Source organism: Oryzias latipes, chromosome 22 (genome assembly GCF_053564925.1).
Source record: "Oryzias latipes strain Hd-rR chromosome 22, Olatipes_Hd-rR_3.1".
NCBI classification, from domain to species: Eukaryota; Metazoa; Chordata; class Actinopteri; order Beloniformes; family Adrianichthyidae; genus Oryzias; species Oryzias latipes.
This window is the reverse complement of record NC_136258.1, coordinates 12,979,880-12,988,738: the sequence shown is the minus strand read 5'-3', so window position 1 is coordinate 12,988,738 and position 8,859 is coordinate 12,979,880. Positions and strand designations below refer to the sequence as shown.

Sequence of the window (8,859 nt, the reverse complement as noted above, 5' to 3'; positions counted from 1 at the left end):
ACATTACTGGGAAATACAACAGATGCCATCAAAAATACATTTGATACATTTTGTGGGACAATGCATCATTGCCTCCTGTTTCTATACACTGTAAAGCAGTTGCATGACGTTTTCAAATAAGGCAGACTATTCACTCTATTGAAGTGGTTAAATAAAAGATCTTTTTTGTAACGTATTGCCCAAATTAGGCCAGTTGGAGTCCATCATTTGCCCTCTTGCACATAGAATCAATGACCTCCATGAACATCCATCATTGAAAGGTTCACCCGTGCTGCTATAGCTGATAAATAACTTCTAAAAGCCTCTCGCGCAAGAACCAATTGTTTCTGCCATGTTCTGTGGGTTTAATGTTTCATTGTAGGATTATGGGAACATTAAGGGGCAAATTATTCTTTGGCTGTGAGCTGTAACCATGCATCACTTAAATGGATGAATCCGGAGCCGCACAAGGGAGCCCACAGAGTGAATTAATGGTTTCATAATAGAGAGAAATGGCAAATGATGAAGGAAAAGCTTGAAACATTACATCACTTTTGACAGACATCACTCATTAACAGAAGGGGAGTGTTTATCTGTGACCCAAAAATGACATTAAAACTGTTTTTCCAACTAAGTCAATTTTGTCAACTTCAGTGAGCAGCAGAAATATACATACAGTTTAGAGAAATACTTGATTTTATCTATGTCTGGAAGTAGCATTTTAAGAAAAATGTTTTGAGTTTCAGGTCAGTAGACCTAATTTCAAATATACACTCACCAGCCAGTTCTTTATTTGGCACAACTTGCTAGTATCGGGTTGGAACCCCTTTGCCTTTAGAACTGCCTTGATCCTTCATGGTATGGATTCAACAAGGTTCTGGAAACATTTCTCAGAGAGCATGGTCCATACTGACATGAGAGTATCACGCAGTTGCTGCAGATTTGTTGGCTGAACCTCCATGATGCCAATCTGCCGTTCCACCACATTCCATTGGTGATTTTTTGGGTTGAGATCTGGTGACTGTGGAGGTCATTTGAGTCCAGTGAACTCATTGTAATGTTCAAGAAACTCGTCTGAGATGATTCCAGCTTTATGACAAAGTGCCTTATCCTGCTGGAAGTAGCCATCAAAAAATGGTAAACAGTGGTCATAAAGGGACGGACATGGTCCACAACAATACTCAGAAATGCTGTGGCATGTGTAACCATGCTCAGTTGGTACTGAGGGGCCCCAAGTGTGCCAAGAAAATATCCTCCACACCATGACACCACCACCACTAGTCTGGACCACGGACACAAAGCAGAATAGAAACATGCTTTCATGGCAAATGTTGACCCTACCACCTGAATGTGGCAGCAGACATGAAGACTAAGACCAGGCAACGTTTCTCATATCTTCCATTGTCCTTTGTGGGAATTGCACTCTCAGTTTCACGTTCTTATCTGACAGGTGTGTGGTCTTCTGTAAACCCAAGAGATGGTTGTTGGTGAAAATCCCAGTAAATCAGAAGATTTTGAAATACTCAGGCCTGTCTGACACCAACAACTTTCAAAGTGTTGTTTCAAGCTAATAATTTCCTACGTCTTGCTTTTAGGAAAAAAACCCACCACGAGTGTTAACTTGGGAGCTCTATAGCTCTAGAGCTATCGGACCTCCTCGATCACGCCACGGTTCCTGTTCATGTCTACCCTCCAGCACAGCCTTTGCAGAAAACCTCCAGCCATGCCACGACTTCACGCCAGGTTTTCCATTTCTCACTCTACTACTCACCTGCTGTCATCAGCCGTCCTCCTCGCCATTGGATCTTCTTCCGGGTTCCAGCATCTGAGTCTGTCTTGGTTCTTTGAATTCATGACTAAATGCAATTTTGAGCCTGATTGTTTTTATATATATTCTCCATCATGGGAAAAATGCATCAAGAACATGCCTTTTTAATTTGTTAAGATTCCGTTTTTGCAGTGTATCATGCAACACAATTCTTTTGTTGACGTCAGTGATTCAGTGACCAAATGGATTTTTAAATGAGAGGAAGTTACTTTTTTGTTGAAATTAATTAAAGGCTTTATTCAAATTTTTTAAAATAACACGAATAATAACACTAATAATTATTTTCATTATTTGAACTTTTTGTAATTTTGTGTTTTTAATCATGCTTGAGTATCAGATTGCAACTTTTTACTTTTACCTCAGGCAACTATTTAAAAATAGTTAGTTTTTCTTGAATGTAACTACTCTGCTAGCCTCTGAGTCTAACATCTAAAATAAGTTTATTTGACTTAACATGAGTCAAGTACACCAGTGAGATTTTTGAGTGTGGGATTTGGACCTTTTATGAGCTACAGCTTCTAACCCAACAATTTTTTTTGAATTACAGATCTTTCAGAAAGAGTTCTCCCTAGTCCTCTACCAGTCCTTGGATCCATTTTCCAGATGTCTCAAAGCTTAACGTCCATCTGTTCAAACGATAAAACACAAGGGCACCAAAGGGCAATCATCCATCTCAGCACTGAGGATGCTGAAGACCAGAAATTAGATTTCTTTCTTAGCTTCAAGAACAATGCTGATAGTCAATGCAAAAACATTGGCTGAAACCTTAATATAATATTGAGAACATAACTACCGGTGGCAGTTGCGGTAGAGCAGGTTGTCCAATGACTAAAGGGTCGGCGGTTCGATCCCCGCTCCCTCCAGCCAGTTGTTGTTGTGTCCTTGGGCAAGACACTTCACCCTCCCTGCCTCCAGTGCAGCTCCACTGGTGTGTGAATCTGTATGAATGTCCTGGTGATGGTCAGAGGGACCGCAGGCGCGAACTGGCAGCCACGCCTCTGTCAGTCTGCCCCAGGGGAACTGAGGCTACATCAGTAGTTACCATCACCAAGTATGAATGAGGAGTGAATGAATAATGGGCACATTATATACGCTTTGAGCAACAAGAAAAAGCACAAATAAATCTAATCCATTATTACTATTATTATTAGTTCCATGCAGAGATTTAGCATGTTTAGCATGTTCCTCTGGGCTCTCACTTATATTTAGAACTATTATAGTGTATCAGGACCCAAAGCTACAATTTAAAACAGAAAAAAAACTGTCAAACTTTAGAAATGAATGTGGTGAAACAGCTATAAATTCCATTTCTTGCTAAAAAATATTTGATTGCATTTTTTATGTAGGTTTTTTGCTGCTACTGCTAGACTGCTATTAGCTGAAAAGACACATTTGGCAGTAATGTCCTAAATGAGCTAAAAAGGATAAATGAGTAGCTGAACTTGGCTGAAGTATAGGCTGAAAGGTTAACCAGGTCAAAAGGTTTGGATCAAGTTAACGATCCCAATCAATGAAGTGATGGAAACTCCTGTTTACATTAATAATTACCTACTAACACCTTTCTTTGTCATGTTGCCTGTTATATGTGTTTATGAAATACATTTAAAAAAACAAAGGATGCTTTGAAAAGCTGAAAGTCCTTGATAAAGAGCCTAAAGTCTTGATGAAGAGAAAAAACAAAATTCACAAAGTTTTATTCAGACTTGCTGCAAAAAATGAATAAAGTTTGTATGGATACTATTGATGCATGGCAACGAACAACTTCTGCAGCAGGTCAGAGGGGCCTCCACAGCGCTGCCACCACAGATGGCTCACCTAACTACTGTGTGATTCCCGTCCACTTTGCTGCCATCTCCCATCCCTCCATCCTGCTGTCATTGCTCTTTCATCATTCCAACACCAGACCAGCTGCTCACATCGAGCAGTCACTAAAGTTCACAGAAAAAGACAGCCCTGGAACAGATTGTGATGTGAAAGCTGCAAACAAAACTGCTTAAACACATGCACAGTTTTACCCCAAAAAACTTACAGTACAATCTTTGTAAACACCTGTCCAAAGAAAAATTTTGAATGCCATTAATAGATGTTTTGTTTGTTTTGTTCATAAAGTGATCCTTTTTGTCCTACACTGATTTAGTAACATCACATTTAGACTGTGTATATACAGATTACTATGATCTGATCCAGTGCTAACCGGAGGCAGGGTGTCATCCTAACCCATCATGAATTATGATTACATACTTTTATTTGTGTGTTGCAGATACTTGAGTTCAACCATTCCCAACATGTTTCAGCTGCAAATCAGTTTCATGGTGAATAAAACACTGCTCAAAAAATAAATGGAACACTACAAAAAACACATCCTATACCTGAATTAATGAAAAGTTATTTTAAATACTTTATTTTTTACATAGTTATATGTGCTGACAACGCAACCACAATAAAATTATTTATCAAAATTAGCATTTGGAGAGCTGTGCGGCCCTCCAAAGAAATGCCACCCCAAAGCGTTACTGACCCACTGCCAAACCGGTCACGTTGGCAGTGCATGCAACATAGTATTGTACAATGTTCTCGATGGTCTCCAGACCCTGTCAAGTCTGCCACATGTTTTCAGTGTGAACCTGCTTTCATCTGAAGAGCACAGGGCACCAGCAATGAATTTACCAATCTTGATGTTTTCTAGCATATGCCAAACGTCTTGCACAGTGTTGGGCTGTAAGCACAACTCCCACCTGTAGACGTTGGGACCTCATGTCACCATCATGGAGTCTGTGTCTAACAGTTTGAGCAGACACGTGCACATTTGTGGCCTGCTGGATGTCATTTTGTGGGCTCTGGCAGTTCTCCTCCTGGTTCTCCTTGCACAAAGAGGTGGTAGTGGTCTTGATGCAGGCTTGTTGCCCTTCTACAGCCTCCTCCACATCTCTTGGTGTACTGGCCAGTATCCTGGTAGCGCCTCCATGCTCTGGATCCTATTCTGACAGACACAGCAAACCTTTTTGCCACAGCTTGCATTGATCTGACGTCCTGAATTAGTTGCACTACCTGGGCCACTTGTGTGGGTTGTAGATGGCGTCCCATGGTACTGCTGGAGTGCAACATTCAAAAGTCACTAAAACATCATCCTGAATACATATGGGCGGAGAAGTTGTCTGTGGTCACCACTTGCAGAAGCACTTCTTTATTGGAGGTGTCTTGGTGATCACCTATTATTTCCACCTTCTGCTATTGCACTTGCACAAAAACATGTGAAATTGATTGTCAGTCAGCGTTGCTTCCTAATGGGACAGCTTGGTTACACAGAAGTGTGATTGGTTTGGAGTAACACTGAATTATTTAAGTGTTCCCTTTATTTTAATGTATATGGACAAGTAGGTGTAGGAAAAATACTGTATTTTGTAACGACCCTAATGTGCTCTGTCAGAGTTCACTGTTACAGTTCTTCACAGATTATTGTTATGGTTGGATTGAATAAGTTGTATCCTTCTATCGTCTGAAATTATGGTGTGTCACACTTATCGTATACACCACTTTTCCTTCGCTGCAGCAGGGTGATGTCAAAGCAGGCTCTGTAGCCATTAGCATGTTAAAAACACGTTGCACCTATCAAATAGTCAATAATTGTTAGTGACCGGGATTATGCCCTATAAGGTGTCCATTAGTAGAAATACATTTTTTTTTTGGTTTGCATCTCTGCATTGTCCATTAATTTCTGATAAGGGATACCTCGTTGGGCATTATCACCGAAATCATCATTATGAAGGGCATTATCCCTTAACAATAGCTGGTTTTCAACAGAATAGAGCATTCTTTCATTGTGTCCTGCATTTAATCACAGTGAGAATGCACATCGGTTTTTTTTTTACCTTGGCAGGATAATTTTCCAAACTGTGCCAAGTGGATTGACATGGTGCCTCTGCCAGCTGCTCTCCCCCTCCCCTGCCTGCTCTGCTCCGGACGCGACCAGCTGTCTCCACTTACCCTCATCACCGCCATGGCCTCTTAAGGAGTTCCTGGACCTCCACTCGACGCCAGTTCGTTTTCCTCCCACGGTGCTTAGTTTGACTTGCTCAAGTTCTTGTCCTGTTTACCAAGCTTCATGTTACTAATTGCCCCTATCGTCTCTGACTCAGGAATAATCTACTCTGGATCTCACCTGGTCGCTGTCCCCTGGTTCCACGCTGTCCCTCGTCTGGAATCCTGCTGCTGCTCTCCTCCAGCCAGCTGCTGCGCCCCTGTTGGAAAGAAGCCTAAGACTCACCTTTCTATATAAAGACTTCTTAACTCACCTTATTGTCCTAGTCTCCTTCTGGGTTACAGCATCTGGGTCACTCTGAACTTTTGACAAACCATGACAGAACGAACTGGCCAAACTCCTGACCCAGCTGACCCGGAAGGGCTCCAACATGCCTTATCCATACAAGAAAATCTTCTTACTCATCAAGCGGAGGCCATCACTCTCCTGTCCTCGGCTCAGTGGGATCTTTTTCGTCGCCTCGACAGCATCACGCAATTCCTCAGTGCATCTACTAGCCAACATGCTAATTCCGCAGCCGCTGCTCAAGATCCCGATTCCGTCAACAAAGCCACTTCCGTTTCCGCCGAAATCCCAGAAAATGTCCGCCTTCAGCCGGAACCTTTCTACGGCAATGTTGATGCCTTTGGAGGGTTCCTACTACAGTGCCAACTCATTTTCCAGCAGGCTCCAAGGTATTACCATTCCGACCACAGCAAAATCTCATTGAGTGTTAACTCTCTCCGCAGTAAGGCGCTACAATGGGCCCAAGCTTTTACTGGTGTCAAGCCAGCCCTCTCTCGTCGAACGGCTGTCAAGTGAGCCCTCTCTCGAAAACGGTGTGCCGCTTTTTTACATACATTGCAGTAACTGCAAGAAAACCTTCATTCGATTAAATGCAAAAAGTAAGAACTGTCATTATACTCATATGTATATATTTACACATAAGCCCCCCTCCCTGTATATAACTATATATTTATATGTGTATAATTTAGTATATGTTTCAGGTGAATTATCAATTAAGACGAAATTAAAACCATATGTTGAAGAGGATTTACTGTAATGTTGACTTATGTTTAGGAAAAAAACTCCTAGTTTCCACAGACTCATTTCACTTCTCACTTATAGTATCCCACCTGGTGAGGCCACAAAATAAGTTTCAGAGGGATCTGATGTGGAATTTCAAAATAAAACCCAATTGAAATCTGTTATGACCGCATTATCGGCACATGTTGAGAGACCTGTAAATTGAAAACTCCTAGTTTCCACAGACTCATTTCACTTCTAACTTATAGAGACCCACCTGGAGATGCCATAAAAAAAGTTTCATAGGGATCTGATGTGGAATTTCAAAATAAAACCCATTAGAAGCCTGGTATAAATGCGTTATCGCCATATGTGGACAGAGCTGTAAAATGAAAACTCCTATTTTCCACAGACTCATTTCACTTCTCACTTATAGTATCCCACCTGGTGAGTTTCCCAAAAAAAGTTTCAGATAATTCTGATGTGTAATTTCAAAATAAAACCCAATTGAAATCTGTTATTACAGCATTATTGCCACATGTTGACAGAGCTGTAAAATGAAAACTCCTAGTTTCCACAGACTCATTTCACTTCTCACTTATAGTATCCCACCTGGTGAGGTCACAAAATAAGTTTCAGCAGGATCTGATGTGGAATTTCAAAATAAAACCCAATTGAAATCTGTCATTACAGCATTATCGCCAACTAATGACAATGGTGTAAATTGAAAACTCCTAGTTTCCACAGACTCATTTCACTTCTCAATCATAGTATCCCACCTATTGAGGCCACAAAATAAGTTTCAGCAGGATCTGATGTGGAATTTCAAAATAAAACCCATTAGAAGTCTGGTATAAATGCGTTATCGCCATATGTTGACAGAGCTGTAAAATGAAAACTCCTATTTTCCACAGACTCATTTCACTTCTCACTTATAGTATCCCACCTGGTGAGTTTCCCAAAAAAAGTTTCAGATAATTCTGATGTGTAATTTCAAAATAAAACCCAATTGAAATCTGTTATTACAGCATTATCGCCACATGTTGAAAGAGCTGTAAATTGAAAACTCCTAGTTTCCACAGACTCATTTCACTTCTCACTTATAGTATCCCACCTGGTGAGGTCACAAAATAAGTTTCAGCAGGATCTGATGTGGAATTTCAAAATAAAACCCAATTGAAATCTGTTATTACAGCATTATCGCCAACTAATGACAATGGTGTAAATTGAAAACTCCTAGTTTCCACAGACTCATTTCACTTCTCACTCATAGTATCTCACCTAGTGAGGCCACAAAATAAGTTTCAGAGGGATCTGATGTGGAATTTCAAAATAAAACCCATTAGAAGTCTGGTATAAATGCGTTATCGCCATATGTTGACAGAGCTGTAAAATGAAAACTCCTATTTTCCACAGACTCATTTCACTTCTCACTTATAGTATCCCACCTGGTGAGTTTCCCAAAAAAAGTTTCAGATAATTCTGATGTGTAATTTCAAAATAAAACCCAATTGAAATCTGTTATTACAGCATTATCGCCACATGTTGACAGAGCTGTAAAATGAAAACTCCTAGTTTCCACAGACTCATTTCACTTCTCACTGACAGTATTCTACCTGGCGAGGTCACAAAATAAGTTTCAGAGGGATCTGATGTGGAATTTCAAAATAAAACCCAATTGAAATCTTTTATTAGAGCATTATCGCCAACTAATGACAATGGTGTAAATTGAAAACTCCTAGTTTCCACAGACTCATTTCACTTCTCACTCATAGTATCCCACCTAGTGAGGCCACAAAATAAGTTTCAGAGGGATCTGATGTGGAATTTCAAAATAAAACCCATTAGAAGTCTGGTCTAAATGCGTTATCGCCATATGTTGACAGAGCTGTAAATTGAAAACTCCTAGTTTCCACAGACTCATTTCACTTCTCACTTATAGTATCCCACCTGGTGAGACCACAAAAAAAGTTTCAGATAGATCTGATGTGTAATTTCAAAATAAAAC

The 8,859-nt window shown here is 40.4% G+C and overlaps 1 long non-coding RNA gene across 1 annotated transcript; it reads left to right on the top strand.

The window, feature by feature from the left end:
• The first annotated feature begins 3,415 nt into the window (after nucleotides 1–3,415).
• LOC105357300 (uncharacterized) lies at nucleotides 3,416–6,098 on the top strand. The gene is made up of 3 exons (XR_911288.4): nucleotides 3,416–4,119; nucleotides 5,685–5,862; nucleotides 5,944–6,098. It is a non-coding gene; the product is annotated as an uncharacterized LOC105357300 (long non-coding RNA).
• The last annotated feature ends 2,761 nt before the right edge of the window (nucleotides 6,099–8,859 follow it).